Raw genomic sequence first — 16849 nt, 5'->3', positions numbered from 1 at the left:
CTTTCAGAGATAACGGTCGTCTCACAAAAAACACAAAGAGGGAAAATGAGTGGATGAGATAGGCCATCCACTGGCAGTTGCACACTTAGATGTACCTTTATCAAAGCAGCTCATCAGGTTTTCATTGCTGTTGCTTAATCACTTAAAGGGAAGATCCGCGCTGCTAAAAAGAAACCACAACTGCACTCACCTGGGGCTTCTTCCAGCTCCTTGCAGTCGATTGGTGCCCTCGGCGCAACTCCTCTCCCTCCAGGCGTCCAGCGGTGAAAAAGCCGACCTCGCCAGGTGGGCTACCGGGTCTGCGTCATGTGCGTTCCATGGCGGGGGGTCACGTGGTGTACGTGACATCATCGGGTCTCTACTGAGACCCGATGACGTATCTACACCACGTGACACCCCCCCCCCCGCCATGGAGCGCACAGAAGCCGACCTGGCGAGGTCGGCTTCTTCACAGGTGGACACCCGGAGGGAGAGGAGCTGTGCCGAGGGCACTGATCGACTGCCAGGAGCTGGAAGAAGCCCCAGGTGAGTGCAGTTTTTTGGATTTTTTTAGCAGCGTGATCCTTCCCTTTAAGTACAAGCTGCCTTAAAGCTAATGGGAACCGGTTTAAAAAAAAAGTCAGATACTCACCTAAGGAGAGGGAGGCTCTGGGTCCCATAGAGCAGGGGTCCCCAACCACCGGGCCGCGACCCACTGCCGGTCCGTGGGCAGTTGCCAGCTGGGTCGCGGCGGGTCTGGCCTCTCGCCCCTCCTCCCCCCGCGGCCGCTGCTCCTGTCATCTTATGAGCTGGCGGCCGCTTCCTGTCAGATTCCCCGTAGCTGCTCTCCTCTGTGTAGCGTCTGCGTCTCCTATTACAGCAGCGCTTCCTGTGCGGCTGCTGTAAGGAGGGAAGGAGGCGGGGCAGCGGCGTTCGCCGTTACCATGGGAACCGCTGCCCCTCCTCCTTCCCTCCTTACTGCAGCCGTGCGACGCGCTGCTGTAAATAGAAGATGCTGCACGGAGGAGAGCGACTACGGGAATCTGTGACAGGAAGCGGCCGCCAGCTCATAAGGTAACAGGAGCGGCGGCCGCGGGGGGGGGGGGGGGGGAAGAGTCGGCTGCACTCGGGCACTATACTAGCTATCATGGGGCACTATTCTAGCTATACTGGGGCACATGGGGCGCTATACTGGGGCACTATGCTAGCTATATTGGGGCACACTGGGCACTATACTAGCTATCCTGGGGCACACTGGGCACTATACTAGCTATACTGGGGCACATGGGGCACTATACTAGCTATCCTGGGGCACACTGGGCACTATACTAGCTATCCTGGGGCACACTGGGCACTATACTAGCTATCCTGGGGCACACTGGGCACTATACTAGCTATCCTGGGGCACACTGGGCACTATACTAGCTATACTGGGGCACATGGGGCACTATACTAGCTATCCTGGGGCACACTGGGCACTATACTAGCTATCCTGGGGCACACTGGGCACTATACTAGCTATACTGGGGCACACTTGGCACTATACTAGCTATCCTGGGGCACACTGGGCACTATACTAGCTATCCTGGGGCACACTGGGCACTATACTAGCTATCCTGGGGCACACTGGGCACTATACTAGCTATACTGGGGCACACTGGGCACTATACTAGCTATCCTGGGGCACACTGGGCACTATACTAGCTATCCTGGGGCACACTGGGCACTATACTAGCTATCCTGGGGCACACTGGGCACTATACTAGCTATCCTGGGGCACACTGGGCACTATACTAGCTATACTGGGGCACACTGGGCACTATACTAGCTATCCTGGGGCACACTGGGCACTATACTAGCTATCCTGGGGCACGCTGGGCACTATACTAGCTATCCTGGGGCACACTGGGCACTATACTAGCTATCCTGGGGCACACTGGGCACTATACTAGCTATCCTGGGGCACACTGGGCACTATACTAGCTATCCTGGGGCACACTGGGCACTATACTAGCTATCCTGGGGCACACTGGGCACTATACTAGCTATCCTGGGGCACACTGGGCACTATACTAGCTATACTGGGGCACACTGGGCACTATACTAGCTATACTGGGGCACACTGGGCACTATACTAGCTATGCTGGGGCACACTGGGCACTATACTAGCTATCCTGGGGCACACTGGGCACTATACTAGCTATCCTGGGGCACACTGGGCACTATACTAGCTATCCTGGGGCACACTGGGCACTATACTAGCTATACTGGGGCACACTGGGCACTATACTAGCTATACTGGGGCACACTGGGCACTATACTAGCTATCCTGGGGCACACTGGGCACTATACTAGCTATCCTGGGGCACACTGGGCACTATACTAGCTATCCTGGGGCACACTGGGCACTATACTAGCTATCCTGGGGCACACTGGGCACTATACTAGCTATACTGGGGCACACTGGGCACTATACTAGCTATACTGGGGCACACTGGGCACTATACTAGCTATGCTGGGGCACACTGGGCACTATACTAGCTATACTGGGGCACACTGGGCACTATACTAGCTATGCTGGGGCACACTGGGCACTATGCTAGCTATACTGGGGCACATGGGGCACTATACTAGCTATACTGGGGCAACTATACTTGGTCACTTTGATACTAATCATACTGGGGCACTATACTAGCTGTACCGGGGTAACTAGACTCCCTATACTGGGGCAACTGTGCTTGCTGTGTCGCCGCTCCAACCTCCCGCCCCCCCCCCCCCCCCCCCGCCGGGCCCCAGAGAAAATTTTGGACGGTTACCGGTCCCCGGGCCGAAAAAGGTTGGGGACCCCTGCCATAGAGCATTCCCTCTCCTCTCCTGGTGCCCGCTGCTGTCCTGGTTTCCCCTGTAGCAGTATTCGAGCGTTTCGGTCAAATACGGCTGTCTCCCGGCCGAAGGGAGGCTTCGGAAATGCTTTGGGAGCCTGAGTGCTCCCAAAGACGGGCCGCTCTACACTGCGCACACGGGCATGTGCGCCGCCTGTCTTCGGAAGGACTCGGTTCTCGAAGACTTCTGAAGTCCCCTCGGCGTGGGATGAGAACGGAGGAGCACCGGGGGCACCGGGAAAAGAGAGGGATACCCGCCGCAGTCGCCATCATTGCCGCAAGTCTGGATCCTGGGCCACCCACAATGCCCTCTCTATGACGGCAGAGTTCCTGTGAGCCGGCCAGGAGCCTCTTTCATTGGCCCCTGGCCCTGTCTTTCAATGTAAGCCAATGGGAGTTGCTTACATTGAAAGACAGGGCCAGGAGCCGATGAAATCGTCTCCTGACCCGCCCACAGGGCTCTGCCGTCTTAGACACAGGCAGAGCAAGTGAGCTGCGATGGGAGATGGCGGGGATTCAGCGGCGAGATTGGCGGGAGCAATGAAAACGGTATGAGTAATAAAAAGTAGGAAAATACATTTTTATTGAATGTTATGTCGGAGTTTCAGACCACTTTAAAGTGTACCTGAGGTGACAATTTGCTCCCCCTGATTCAGCTCACCAAAAAAAGACTCCTGGGGTGGCGTGGTCTCCCTTTGTCCTTGATTGGCCGAATCAATTTAATTAAAATGAAGCTTCTCCCCAAATACTTATACATATTTCGCAACAGCCCTGTTTGGGTTCACAAAACTTTCTTTAAACAGCTCAAATCTATTCTGTCCAGTTTTATCTGGCATAACAAAGCTGCCAGACTTAGTTTAAAGAAGCTTCAACGGCCCTGGACGGAGGGGGGCCTAGCTTTCCCAGATCTACACAAATACTTTATTGCCAGCCAGCTGGTGACTGCCCACTGGTGGCTGAAGCAGGATAAGACTAACTCTGCCATGGTACTGGAGGCAGCCTTACTGGGCTCGTACCAAGCACTGGCCCAAATCATTCACCGTGGTAAGAAGGCACCATACCCCTTAACGATCAACATGAAGGTGGTGCTACAGGCCTGGAGTGTGGCACAAACCTGGCATTCCCCCTCTCATACCACGTTCTCTCCTAACCTCCCGCTGTGGAATAACCCCTCTTTACCCCACTTCTTCATGATCCCAGACCCGATAATTTGGATTAAAAGGGGAGTAACATGTCTAGAACATATAATTACATCAAGAAGCTTAACGGACTTTAACACTCTTAAAAATACCTTCTCACTTCCTAACCAATATTACTTCAGATATATACAGCTAAGACACGCATTCGCGGCGCAGTTTGGACATGAGCCAGTCAAATTGATTCCCTCTGCTATAGAGGATGTAATCGCAAATGAAAATCTCACCAAAGCTATCTCTAACATTTACCAAAATCTAATTTTGATTACCGAGCCTCATATAACTACTTACAAAAGGCCTTGGCTTAAGCTCATACCTGACTTAGATGATGAGGATTGGGAAGATGCCTGGATTAAACCTTTCGAATATTTGATCTCCACCAGAGACAAATTAATCCAGTTTAAAATCCTCCACCAGGCATACCTGACCCCATCCAAAATACTTAAATTCGATAGCACGGGCTCTGGTCTTTGCTGGCGCTGTGGTGCTGTCCAGGCTAACTTTGAACATATTTTCTGGGAATGCCCTTTGATTGCTACACAGTGGAGGGATATTTGCCGGATTGCTGGGTCGGTAACTAAAGCTCACATTTCTCCTGAACCAAAGTTTTGCCTACTTGGGAATATACATACCCTTGCTCCAACCAGAGCGCAAAGGAGCTTAATTGGCCTACTCCTATTCTATTATAGAAAAGCGATTGTACTTAACTGGAAACAACCTTCTCCGCCATCCACTCAGTACTGGAAAAAGCTAATAAATAATTCCCTCCACTTATACAAAGCGGCTTATATTGCAAGAGGCTGTGCTCATAAATTCAAAAAGGTTTGGGGCCCCTGGACGCTGAATAAAGATACCACATAACTGCAACATACCTCTTGGAGTGGATGGGGGGGAATCTGTCTCTTTCCAAATATGTTCATTGTCTCTGTCTCCTCTTACATATTAAGAACCGCAATACATTATCCTTTGGTTAACCTGGGTTGTTTTTATGTTTTTTGTGGGATTAAATTGGGTTGGCTATAGGGTTGTTACTGAATCCTCTGTAATTTGTTTCTCAAGGCTGTGCTATGACCATCTCATGTGATCGGTGGCTTATATATCTTTTCTTGTAGCAAGTTTTTCGTTCTTATCTCCTCACCTGCGTGTGCTGGAGCTTGGGTTTAAATGTATTTACATGTTTTGTAATGTTCTTTAAAAGGAAATCTTTAATAAAAAGAATTTACAAAAAAAAAAAAAAAAGTGTACCTGAGGTGGTCTAATAAAAATATTTGATACTTACCCACAGAGGCGTTGCTAGCCCCAAAGATCAGTGGCACGTGCCACGGATCTATTCTGGGGTGCCCTGGATGTCTCCTAGGCAGAGTCAGAGCTGTGGAGCCTCTATGGGGGCATGCTGGGAGCTGTGGTGCCTTAATGGCGTGCAAGCTGGGAGCTGTGATGCATCAGTGGGGGTATGCTGGGTGCTGTGGTGCCTCTATAGGGGCATGTTGGGTGCTGTGGTGCCTTTATGGGGGCATGCAAGGAGCTGTGGTTCTTCTATGGGGGCATGCTGGGAGTTGTGGTGCCTCAATGGCAGGCCCATGGGAGCATGGGAGGGGGTCCACTAGATGGTCAGGGAATGCTATGGGGGAACTGCCAGACAACCTGGCAGCAGGTCAGCCCACACAGCAGAAAGACAGGCCACTAGGCCAGCCAGCACAGAAGCCAGGTAACTCTGCCTAGTTATGTTTAAGTGGCACTGCCTATTTATCTGATATGCTGCATTTATTTATTTATTGTTAAGTTCATGTAAATCTGGCTCCACCATGACCACACCCACATTCTGGTACATGGCCCCACCCATGTTTTTGCTGGAGTGCCCAAAAGTGCCCTGGATCTCTTAGGTTCCTAGCAACGTCTCTGCTTCCCATGCATGGCCCCAGAAGAGCCAACTGGGGCAACTGAGCCTGCTTAGCGGTACCGATACCAGGAGAACGGAGGCACTTTGCTTAGCGGGACCGATACCAGGAGAATGGAGGCACTTTGCTTAGCGGGACCGATACCAGGAGAACGGAGGTACTTTGCTTAGCGTGACCGATACAGGGGCGTAGCAATAGGGGTTGCAGCGGTAGCGACCGCATCGGGGCCCTTGGGCCAGAGGGGCCCCAAAGAGCCCTCCCTCAAATGCAGTATTAGCTCTCTATTGGTCCTGTGCTGGTAATAATAACTTCTATAGACACTTTGAATAGTGGTAATCATTAACAAGCTGTTCCCCATCCCCTTCTTGCACCTCTGACACTGTAGTTGTCCTTGGCAGGTTTTGGTGCGCCGTATCAATTGTTATGTATAGAGTGCTTGGGGGGCCCCAATGTAAAACTTGCATTGGGGCCCACAGCTCCAAAGCTACGCCACTGGACCGATACCAGGAGAATGGAGGCACTTTGCTTAGCGTGACCGATACCAGGAGAATAGAGGCACTTTGCTTAGCGGGACCGATACCAGGAGAATGGAGGCACTTTGCTTAGCGGGACCGATACCAGGAGAATGGAGGCACTTTGCTTAGCGGGACCGATACCAGGAGAACGGAGGCACTTTGCTTAGCGGGACCGATACCAGGAGAACGGAGGCACTTTGCTTAGCGGGACCGATACCAGGAGAACGGAGGCACTTTGCTTAGCGGGACCGATACCAGGAGAACGGAGGCACTTTGTTTAGCGGGACCGATACCAGGAGAACTGAGGCACTTTGCTTAGCGGGACCGATACCAGGAGAACGGAGGCACTTTGCTTAGCGGGACTGATACCAGGAGAACGGAGGCACTTTGCTTAGCGGGACCGATACCAGAAGAACGGAGGCACTTTGCTTAGCGGGACCGATACCAGGAGAACGGAGGCACTTTGCTTAGCGGGACCGATACCAGGAGAACGGAGGCACTTGGTAGGACGGCGAGGGCCGCATCGCTGCTCATGGGGCTGGAGGGAGCCCTGGATAAATAAAGTAATCAAAAGACTCGCCCAATGCGGTCCGGTACATAGCCTGGCGCCTCTGAACTGGGCAATGTTGGAATGAGGCCTCTTATACTGTGTTAATCCCGTATTAGGGGGTAATATGACAGGGTAGCCCGCGAATAACAGTGATGTATTTCCTGTCAGGCGCACCCTGCCGCAGGGTCATATGAATGCCGTTTTGTGCATTGCAGTTTAATGCGGTCGGGATGGAGCACACCACAAACGCAATGTAGCCTGACACCAATAAAAGGAGCTAAAGAGGAACTCCAGTGAAAATAATGTAATAAAAAAGTACTTCATTTTTACTATAATTATGTATAAACTAGCCAACCCGCGTCGTAGCATACGCCGCATCTATCTATCTATCTAATAGAGTACGTGCCTCAACCTTGAAGCAAGAAGAAGTAGGCTTTCCATGAGAAAATGTATGCGTGCTCAAACACCAAGTTTAACTGTAGCAAGTCTGGCTTTGCAAATCCGGCCTAATTGGCTATTTATGAGGCAATGCTCATGCAAATATGCATTTGCTTTCGCATGCCAAACTATGCAGGGTCAAAAAACCAATACTGCAAAGTGCTCTCTCGCTGCCTGGGAACCACAGCGGCACCTCGGAGTGGGAGGCTGGGTGGCGCAGCTGCCCCCCCCCCCCCCCCCCAAGCGTGGCCAGCGCTGGGGAGAGCCGTCCACACCCACCTCCTAATATTAAAAACAGCCACTTACCTTAACGTCCATTGGGTTCTGCTACATGCGCATTAATTTTCTCATGGAAAGCATTTTGTGCAGTTTGTATCCTTTGGAGGCAGGTGGTGGATGGCTTGCTCCGGTGGTGTGAACCCTGGAGTGAGTGCGCCTGTCCTCCCCCCCTCTGGAGTGCTGTATGTGAGCCAGCCCTGAGCTCTAAAGCTCGGGGTGACCCATGCTTCTCTCCTTTCTCATGTGGTGCCCCCAAATTAATGCGCATGTAGCAGAACGCAATGGACATTAAGGTAAGTGCCTGTTTTTAATATTGGGAGGTGGGTGCAGACGGCTCTCCCCGGCGCTGGCCAAACTTGGGGGGGGGGTCGTCCACGCCACCCAGCCTCCCCCTCCGGGGTGCCGCTGTGGTTTCCAGGCAGTGAGAGAGCCTGGGACCCTGCGGTCCCCCCAGTTGTATAAAAAGGGGGCATTGGGAATCCTCCCCGTTGCGCTCTGGAGGCCTGGAGCACACCAAAAACTGCTAGCAGATCCGCAAAATGCTAGCAGATTTTGAAAAGCTTTTTCTTATTTTTCTGTAGCATTTCACCTAGCATTTTGCGGTTTTGTAAAGCGTTTTTGGTGTAGTAGATTTCATATATTGTTACAGTAAAGCTGTTACTGAACAGCTTCTGTAACAAAAACGCCTGCAAAACCGCTCTGAACTGCCGTTTTTCAGAGTGGTTTGCGTTTTTCCTATACTTAACATTGAGGCAGAAACGCATCCGAAATCCAAAAAAATGCCTCACCTCGGGAGTATGCGTTTCAGCAAAACGCCTCCCGCTCTGGTGTGCACCAGCCCATTGAAATACATTACCCAAGCGTATCCGCAGCCGCAAGTGGATCGCAAAACGCTGCCGAACCGCTCTGGTGTGCACTAAGCCGGATAGTGCTAATGTAGCATGTAGCAGGGTGACTGCTTTGTGGTATTGGTTTGTGCATGCATTTGCATGAGCATTGCCTCATGAATATCCAATTAGGCCAGATTTGCAATGTCAGACTTGCTAGGGTAAGGCCTCTTTTCCATGGACTGTGAATAGGCAGTGAAATGGCTCTCAAACTCTCACAACTGCTCACTGCTGCCTGTTAACTGCTTGCTGCTGCCTGGTAACTGCTTGCTGCTTCCTGGTAACTGCTTGCTGCTGCCTGGTAACTGCTTGCTGCTGCCTGGTAACTGCTTGCTGCTGCCTGGTAACTGCTTGCTGCTGCCTGGTAACTGCTTGCTGCTGCCTGGTAACTGCTTGCTGCTGCCTGGTAACTGCTTGCTGCTGCCTGGTAACTGCTTGCTGCTGCCTGGTAACTGCTTGTTGCTGCCTGGTAACTGCTTGTTGCTGCCTGGTATCTGCTTGCTGCTGCCTGGTAACTGCTTGCTGCTGCCTGGTAACTGCTTGCTGCTGCCTGGCAGTGGTGCTCAGCAGAGCTCGAATATTCGAGTAGCTCGAATATTCGAGCTCTTTTTCAGCTATTCGAGCTCGGTATTCGAGCTCCGAATAGCTGGAGCTATTCGAATGGGCTATCCGAGTACACTCGAATAGCCCATTCACTATTCGAGCTATTCGAGCAACTCGGCGCTATTCGAGCTCGGTACCGAGCTCGAATAGCGTCATAGCCCAGATTGATGTCCTTAGAGCCAATCAGAGGGCTCCCAGGCCCTCTGACGGCAGCCAATCACAGAGGGGGACCCTGGCCAGCCCCTACCCTATAAATAGCGGCCGCCATGTTACGTTTCTCCATGCTTGCCTGAGACTTGTACAGAGAGAGAGTTGCTCCTTTGTGCTTTGGCTTAGCAAGTGCTCTATTGTGATCATTTACCTAGCGTTTTTGCTCACCTACACCTGCCATATACACCTATATTGTTGTTAGTTAGATAGACATTGTATTTTAGTTAGTAGCTTGTGTGTTACATTAGAGACAGGCAGCTGCTGCAAGCTTACATGTTTAGGCCTCAGGGGGGCCTTGCCTCTGTGGGCAGCTGTCCTCTGTTTATTTCTCTCATCTATACCAGTATTTCTGCTGTCCTTTACTAATAGTATTGTAGTTATACTGTACTAGGAGTAGGACACTCACTGACTGTCACTGTTTATAGGCTACTAGCTAGCTCCTGCGTGTGTGCACTCACTCACTGTCTGTGTGTACACACACTCTATTTCCTTCTGATTACTGATAGATTATTGTTAGTTAGTTGTACTTACTGTTACTACTTACTCTTACTGTACTAGGAGTCTAGGACACTCAGTCAGACAGTCACTGTGTTCATAGGCTACTAGCTCCTGCGTGCGGTCACTCACTGTCTGAGTGTACACACACCACCCACACTCCATGATAATGGTAGAGCCTACTTCCCCTTACCCCCCAGAGACCCCACATTCCCCCTTGACTTAAAAACTCCAAAAATAATAGACACGGACTACCTGGCATTGGATTAATTTAAGGCCATAGCAGCCCCTTCTTTATTCAGCCAATTAACAATGTTCCAAACCAAATAGAAACCACAACATAACTAAAACGATCTCCATCAAGAACTGGGGTAAAAGGGTCCGGAGGCACCGAAAATCGTACTCCAAAAACACCCGTGTGACATGCAGCCTTGTACCGGCCCCCAGCCGCGTAGCTCGGCTCGGGGACAGCTGCATGCCCCAAAGTCGTCTCTCTCTTGCTTTCCTTCTTCAAAACCAGCGGATTCGTCCCATGACAAATCTCCTTCCCAAGGCACTAACCTCCGGAGCCCCTTTTTACCCCTCCGGCTGCAATGACAAACAAGAGCAAAACACACACAACAAAAACATAAAGGGAGGGAGGGAGGGAGCTTCTTCCATTGCTGCTCAAACCGGAAGTGCCCGCCCCGCTACTTCCGCCGCCTTGCCCGGGAAAGACTGACACTCCCCTCACCACCAACACCCGCCCCCTCCTTCTCTCTGTGCTGCCTCCTAGCCTGCACCGCCCCCAACCCACGCTAACCCCTACACTGCCGGGGAGACGGCTACCCCATCATGCCCGGGCCCTCCGCATTCCGCTGCGCTACAGCTACGGACCCTCTCTTTTCCTTCTGATCGCTGATTGATTATTGTAATTAGTTAGTTGTACTTACTGTTACTACTTACTCTTACTGTACTAGGAGTCTAGGACACTCAGTCACTGTGTTCATAGGCTACTAGCTCCTGCGTGCGGTCACTCACTGTCTGAGTGTACACACACCACCCACACTCCATTTCCTTCTGATCGCTGATTGATTATTGTAATTAGTTAGTTCTACTTACTGTTACTACTTACTCTTACTGTACTAGGAGTCTAGGACACTCAGTCACTGTGTTCATAGGCTACTAGCTCCTGCGTGCGGTCACTCACTGTCTGAGTGTACACACACCACCCACACTCCATTTCCTTCTGATCGCTGATTGATTATTGTAATTAGTTAGTTGTACTTACTGTTACTACTTACTCTTACTGTACTAGGAGTCTAGGACACTCAGTCACTGTGTTCATAGGCTACTAGCTCCTGCGTGCGGTCACTCACTGTCTGAGTGTACACACACCACCCACACTCCATTTCCTTCTGATCGCTGATTGATTATTGTAATTAGTTAGTTCTACTTACTGTTACTACTTACTCTTACTGTACTAGGAGTCTAGGACACTCAGTCACTGTGTTCATAGGCTACTAGCTCCTGCGTGCGGTCACTCACTGTCTGAGTGTACACACACCACCCACACTCCATTTCCTTCTGATCGCTGATTGATTATTGTAATTAGTTAGTTGTACTTACTGTTACTACTTACTCTTACTGTACTAGGAGTCTAGGACACTCAGTCACTGTGTTCATAGGCTACTAGCTCCTGCGTGCGGTCACTCACTGTCTGAGTGTACACACACCACCCACACTCCATTTCCTTCTGATCGCTGATTGATTATTGTAATTAGTTAGTTGTACTTACTGTTACTACTTACTCTTACTGTACTAGGAGTCTAGGACACTCAGTCACTGTGTTCATAGGCTACTAGCTCCTGCGTGCGGTCACTCACTGTCTGAGTGTACACACACCACCCACACTCCATTTCCTTCTGATCGCTGATTGATTATTGTAATTAGTTAGTTCTACTTACTGTTACTACTTACTCTTACTGTACTAGGAGTCTAGGACACTCAGTCACTGTGTTCATAGGCTACTAGCTCCTGCGTGCGTGCACTCACTGTCTGAGTGTACACACACCACCCACACTCCATTTCCTTCTGATCGCTGATTGATTATTGTAATTAGTTAGTTCTACTTACTGTTACTACTTACTCTTACTGTACTAGGAGTCTAGGACACTCAGTCACTGTGTTCATAGGCTACTAGCTCCTGCGTGCGTGCACTCACTGTCTGAGTGTACACACACTAAATTTACTTGTGATTACTACTGATTATTGTAACTGCTAGTTGTACTTCCTGACTGTTACTACTTACTTACTGTACTAGGGGACACTCACTCAGTCACCTCACCAACCAACCCACTCCATTAAAGTACCCCACTTTTCACCCGCCCTTTTACAAAACTTTTGTCTATACGCCCAAAACATTTAAGATGTCTGGAAGTGGCAGCCAGCGCGGTTTGGGCAAGGGGAAGGGCAGCAAGGGAATCAGGAGGAGAGGGAGCAGCATTGTGGCAAGCCGCGGCCGCGGGCGCGCCACCATGCACAGTTCCGCAGCAGCAGCAGCAGCGTCAGTGGCTAACATTCCTCCCATAGCCACTGGCCGTGGACGCCTTGGGCGCCGCCCAGCAGGAGCATCTGCAACTCACGCTGCAGAGACACAGCAGCAGCAGCGTGTAGCACCTGCTCCGATTTTCCTCCAGCCGGGTCGGAAACGTCCCATTGAGGAAAAGGATGCAGACACTGTGGTGCAACTCATGACGGAGGATGAGCAGCCCGCCATCAGCTCTGCATCCGAGGCCTCCACCCTCACCACCACCACCACCACCACCCCTGTTCGCAGCAGCCGCCCAGCAGGGTCTGGGGAGGAGGCCAGTTCACCGTCAGTCGCCGACCTCTCATTCAGCACTCTTTTGACCCCAGGCATGATGAGTCAATTGTCTGCTGTTGTTGGCGATTTTGAGGAGGAGATGCTGATGGGCACTTTGGGGGATGAGGGATTGGACAGCAAGACTGTGGCGACAGTCAAGCAGCCCATCCATGCATCAGGAGAGGAGTTTGGGGGGTCATCATCCCAGCAGGACATGTTTGAGGAGGGGGAGGATGATGTTGATGACCCGGTGACAGACAGAGACTGGGTGCCACCACCTCCAGGGGATGTCGTCCTCAGCAGCTCGGAGGAGGAGGAGGATGCGCTTGTGGGCCTTGCAAGGAGGCGCATCATTGCAAGCATTGGCAGCGACCCACAGCCTGCTGGTGTCTCAGGCTCAGCAGCAGCAGCAGCAGCATCAGCCAGTACCACCACCAGCCGCACCCAAGCCCCCCCCCCAACCACCACAGGGAGACAGGCAGCAGCGCTTCCATGCCGTAGGGGGATGTTTCTGTCACCAATCTGGCGCTTTTTCACCATGCCCACTGTGTACAGCAAGTACGCCACTTGCAACCACTGTCAGCGGAAGTTGAGCAGAGGTGCAGACCCCTTAAAGTTCAGCACCAGCTCGCTGATCAACCACCTTGCGGCTAAACATTTCCACCAGCATGAGGAGTTCCAGAGGCTGAAGGCATCTGGTGCTGGCAGTGGCACCACACCCATCACTGCACAGCCTTCAGCAGCAGCAACAGCAGCCACCCGCCCTCCTGCTCCTCCAGCAGCACCAGCAGGAGTGCGGAAACGCACTGCTCCTCCCCCCTCTGCAACTCCTGCCGCCGACACTGAGGCCTGTTCTGGCAGCCAGTCCTCAGTGGCCTCCTCCGCTGTGTCTGGTGATTCCCGTGTCAGCAAAAGGCCACGCCAGAGCCTTTTGAGCGAGTCCTTCCAGGGGGTGGTTAGGGCTCTGCCTCCCAGCAGCCGTCGCGTGCGGCAGCTGAACGGCTTGCTGGCACGGGCCATGTGCTCCCAACTCCTGCCGTACACGCTCGTGCAGGAGGGGAGCGACATGCGGGCGCTGCTTGCTTGTGCAGCCCCAGACTGGCAGCTCCCCAGCAGACACTTTTTCTCCCGCAAGGCCATTCCAGCACTGCACCGCTTTGTGATGGCCAATGTGGAGCGAGGGCTGGAGCACGCGGTTGGTGAAAGGGTCCACGTCACCATGGACTCCTGGAGCAGCCGCTTCGGGACAGGCCGCTACCTGTCCTTCACTGTCCACTGGGTCAGCTTGGTGGAAGGGGGTGAGGATGGGAGAGCAGCAGCGGGCACAGCAGCAGCAGCAGCAGCAACACAGTGGGTGGTGCCACCCCGCAGGGTCAGGGGAACTGCAGCGGGTTCCTCCGATCCTCTGCCATCCTCCGCCACACCTGGCCAAACCCCCCGCCTCAGCAGCAGCGTGAAGGCCCGCCACTGCCAAGCGCTGCTGCACTTGGTCAGCCTTGGCAAGACCAAGCTGACGGCAGCCCACGTGTTGGCCAAACTCCAGGAGCAGGAGAGGATTTGGCTGACCCCCAGAGGCCTCAGAGTCGGAGAGGTGGTGTCCGACAATGGGGCCAATCTGGTTGCTGCCATAGACAGGGGAAACCTGACCCACATCCCCTGTCTTGCCCACGTGCTGAACCTGGTGGTGCAGAAGTTCCTGCGCACCTACCAGGGGATGGGCGAACTGCTGGAAACGGCAAGGAATGTTGTGCGTCACTTCCGGCGCTCGGCTGCAGCCTGTGCGAGCCTGGAAGACGTGCAAAAGGAGCTGGATCTGCCACGCCATCGGCTGATCATTGACGTTCCGACTCGCTGGAACTCCACCCTGGCGATGTTGGAGCGTATGGTTGAACAGAGGCACGCTGTCAACCAGTACCTTGCCCTGGCCACTGTTTCCGCAGCTCGGAGAAGGGACAAGACCAGCAACATCCCGTCCATCGTCCCCGATGATGACTGGAGGCACATGCAGCAGGTGTGCTTTGTGCTGGCTCCCTTCCTGCAGGCCACAAACATGGTGAGCAGGGACCATGCTATGGTCTGCGAGTGGGTACCCCTGGTTTCTCTGCTGAACAGGGCCCTCGATGGTTTGCTGGAACAGGGAGCGGCAGCCTTGGACCAGCAGGAGCGGCAACCAGCTGCGCAGTCCACCTCTGAGGGGGAGGAGGAGGAGGACTTGGTGGAGGTCCCTGACCTGGCTGCTGATGAGGGGGATCAGCACAGCGCAGCTGAGTTGGTGCGGGGGTGGAGAGAGGATGAGGCGGCAGAGGAGGAGGATGAGGACAGCACTGACGTCGATGTGCCAGCAGACGTGGCCCGCCTCTTCCCAATGGCAGCGCACATGCTGGCGTGCCTGCGCAGGGACCCCAGGGTGATCCAGATGAAGCAGAGGGAGGACATCTGGATCAGCATGATGTTGGACCCACGCCTCAAGGGGAAGTTGAGCCAGTTCCTGCCGCCTGCAGGAGGAGACCCAGCGCAACAAATAAGGAGCTTGCAGCAGGCCCTTGTTGAGCGCTTGGAGGAAGCCTTCCCCCAGCCTTCCACCCCCACTGTCCAGCAGCCAGCACAGAGGCAGCAGCAGGTGCCTGCATCCAGCAGCAGCAAGCGCCCCACAGACCTGCTGTCTCTCAGCCACGAGCTCTACAGGACTGTAGAGGCTCCGGCAGCAGTGACTAGAGAGGAGATGCATGCAGCAGCATCCTCCTCCGGTCACAGCCAGCGCCTGACCCGCATGGTGGCTGACTACATGGGGTCGTACAGCGGGCTTGACAGCGATGCCCCTGTTGATCCCATGGAGTATTGGGTCAAGCGCATGGAGATCTGGAGCGAGCTAGCGCAGTACGCCCTGGAAGTGCTGTCCTGCCCCCCTTCCAGCGTGCTGTCCGAGCGCTGCTTCAGTGCAGCTGGTGGCGTGGTCACCGAGAAACGCTCACGTCTGTCTCACAAGTCTGTGGACAGACTGACGTTTCTCAAGATGAACCAGGCGTGGGTGGAAGGCGAGTTCCTGGCCCCTGTTGTCGGCGAGAGGGGGACATGAACTGGCTGCCGGAACCATCGTTAATGTGCCTTACCACCCTTTACCACCTCCTGGCTTCTGCTCACTAAGCCAGCCTGGTTCACTTTGACTATTACGTCGCCTGCAGCCACACATTTTACACCTACAGTGGGCTGCTGTGTACTGCCCTTCTGCTGTCTGTCTGTGTTTCCCACTGCCAGGGTACACAGAATGACCTTCTTCTGCTGCCACTCTGCCACCAGCTATTACGTCAAACAATAGCTATATTGGTTGCAAAACCGAAACCAAACAAACCATTAAAAAAAAAAAAGGTTTAATTTTTCTGAGGTGCCCGGGTTGAAAACTGTGTTGTTCCAGTTGTGTATTGGACACAATGTGGGCTGCACGACCGCTGTCTGGGACCTCCTGTTGTGTTTATTTACGGCCCTGGTATCACCGCTAGGTACCAGGGCTATTATGTCACGCTGCCTACCTGCTGCCACACTCACACTGCTCCTCCATACCTCCTCCTGCTGCTGCTGCTGCTGTCTGTCTGTGTTTCCCACTGCCAGGGTACACAGATGATTTACCTTCTGCTGCCACTCTGCCACCAGCTATTACGTCAAACAATAGCTGCTCGCCTACTCCTCCATTCCTCCTCCTGCTGCTGCTGTCTGTCTGTGTTTCCCACTGCCAGGGTACACAGAATTACCTTCTTCTGCTGCCACTCTGCCACCAGCTATTACGTCCAAAAATAGCTAAATTGGTTGTAAAACCAAAAACCAAAAAACCATTAAAAAAAAAAAAGGTTTAATTTTTCTGAGGTGCCCGGGTTGAAAACTGTGTTGTCCCAGTTGTGTATTGGACACAATGTGGGCTGCACGACCGCTGTCTGGGACCTCCTGTTGTGTTTATTTACGGCCCTGGTATCACCGCTAGGTACCAGGGCTATTATGTCACGCTGCCTACCTGCTGCCACACTCACACTACTCCTCCATTCCTCCTGCTGCTGCTGTCTGTCTGTGTTTCCCACTGCCA

The sequence above is a fragment of the Hyperolius riggenbachi genome, chromosome 7, assembly GCF_040937935.1.
Source record: "Hyperolius riggenbachi isolate aHypRig1 chromosome 7, aHypRig1.pri, whole genome shotgun sequence".
Classification (NCBI taxonomy): Eukaryota; Metazoa; Chordata; class Amphibia; order Anura; family Hyperoliidae; genus Hyperolius; species Hyperolius riggenbachi.
The sequence above is the reverse complement of the archived record's forward strand: the minus strand, read 5'-3'. Positions refer to the sequence as shown.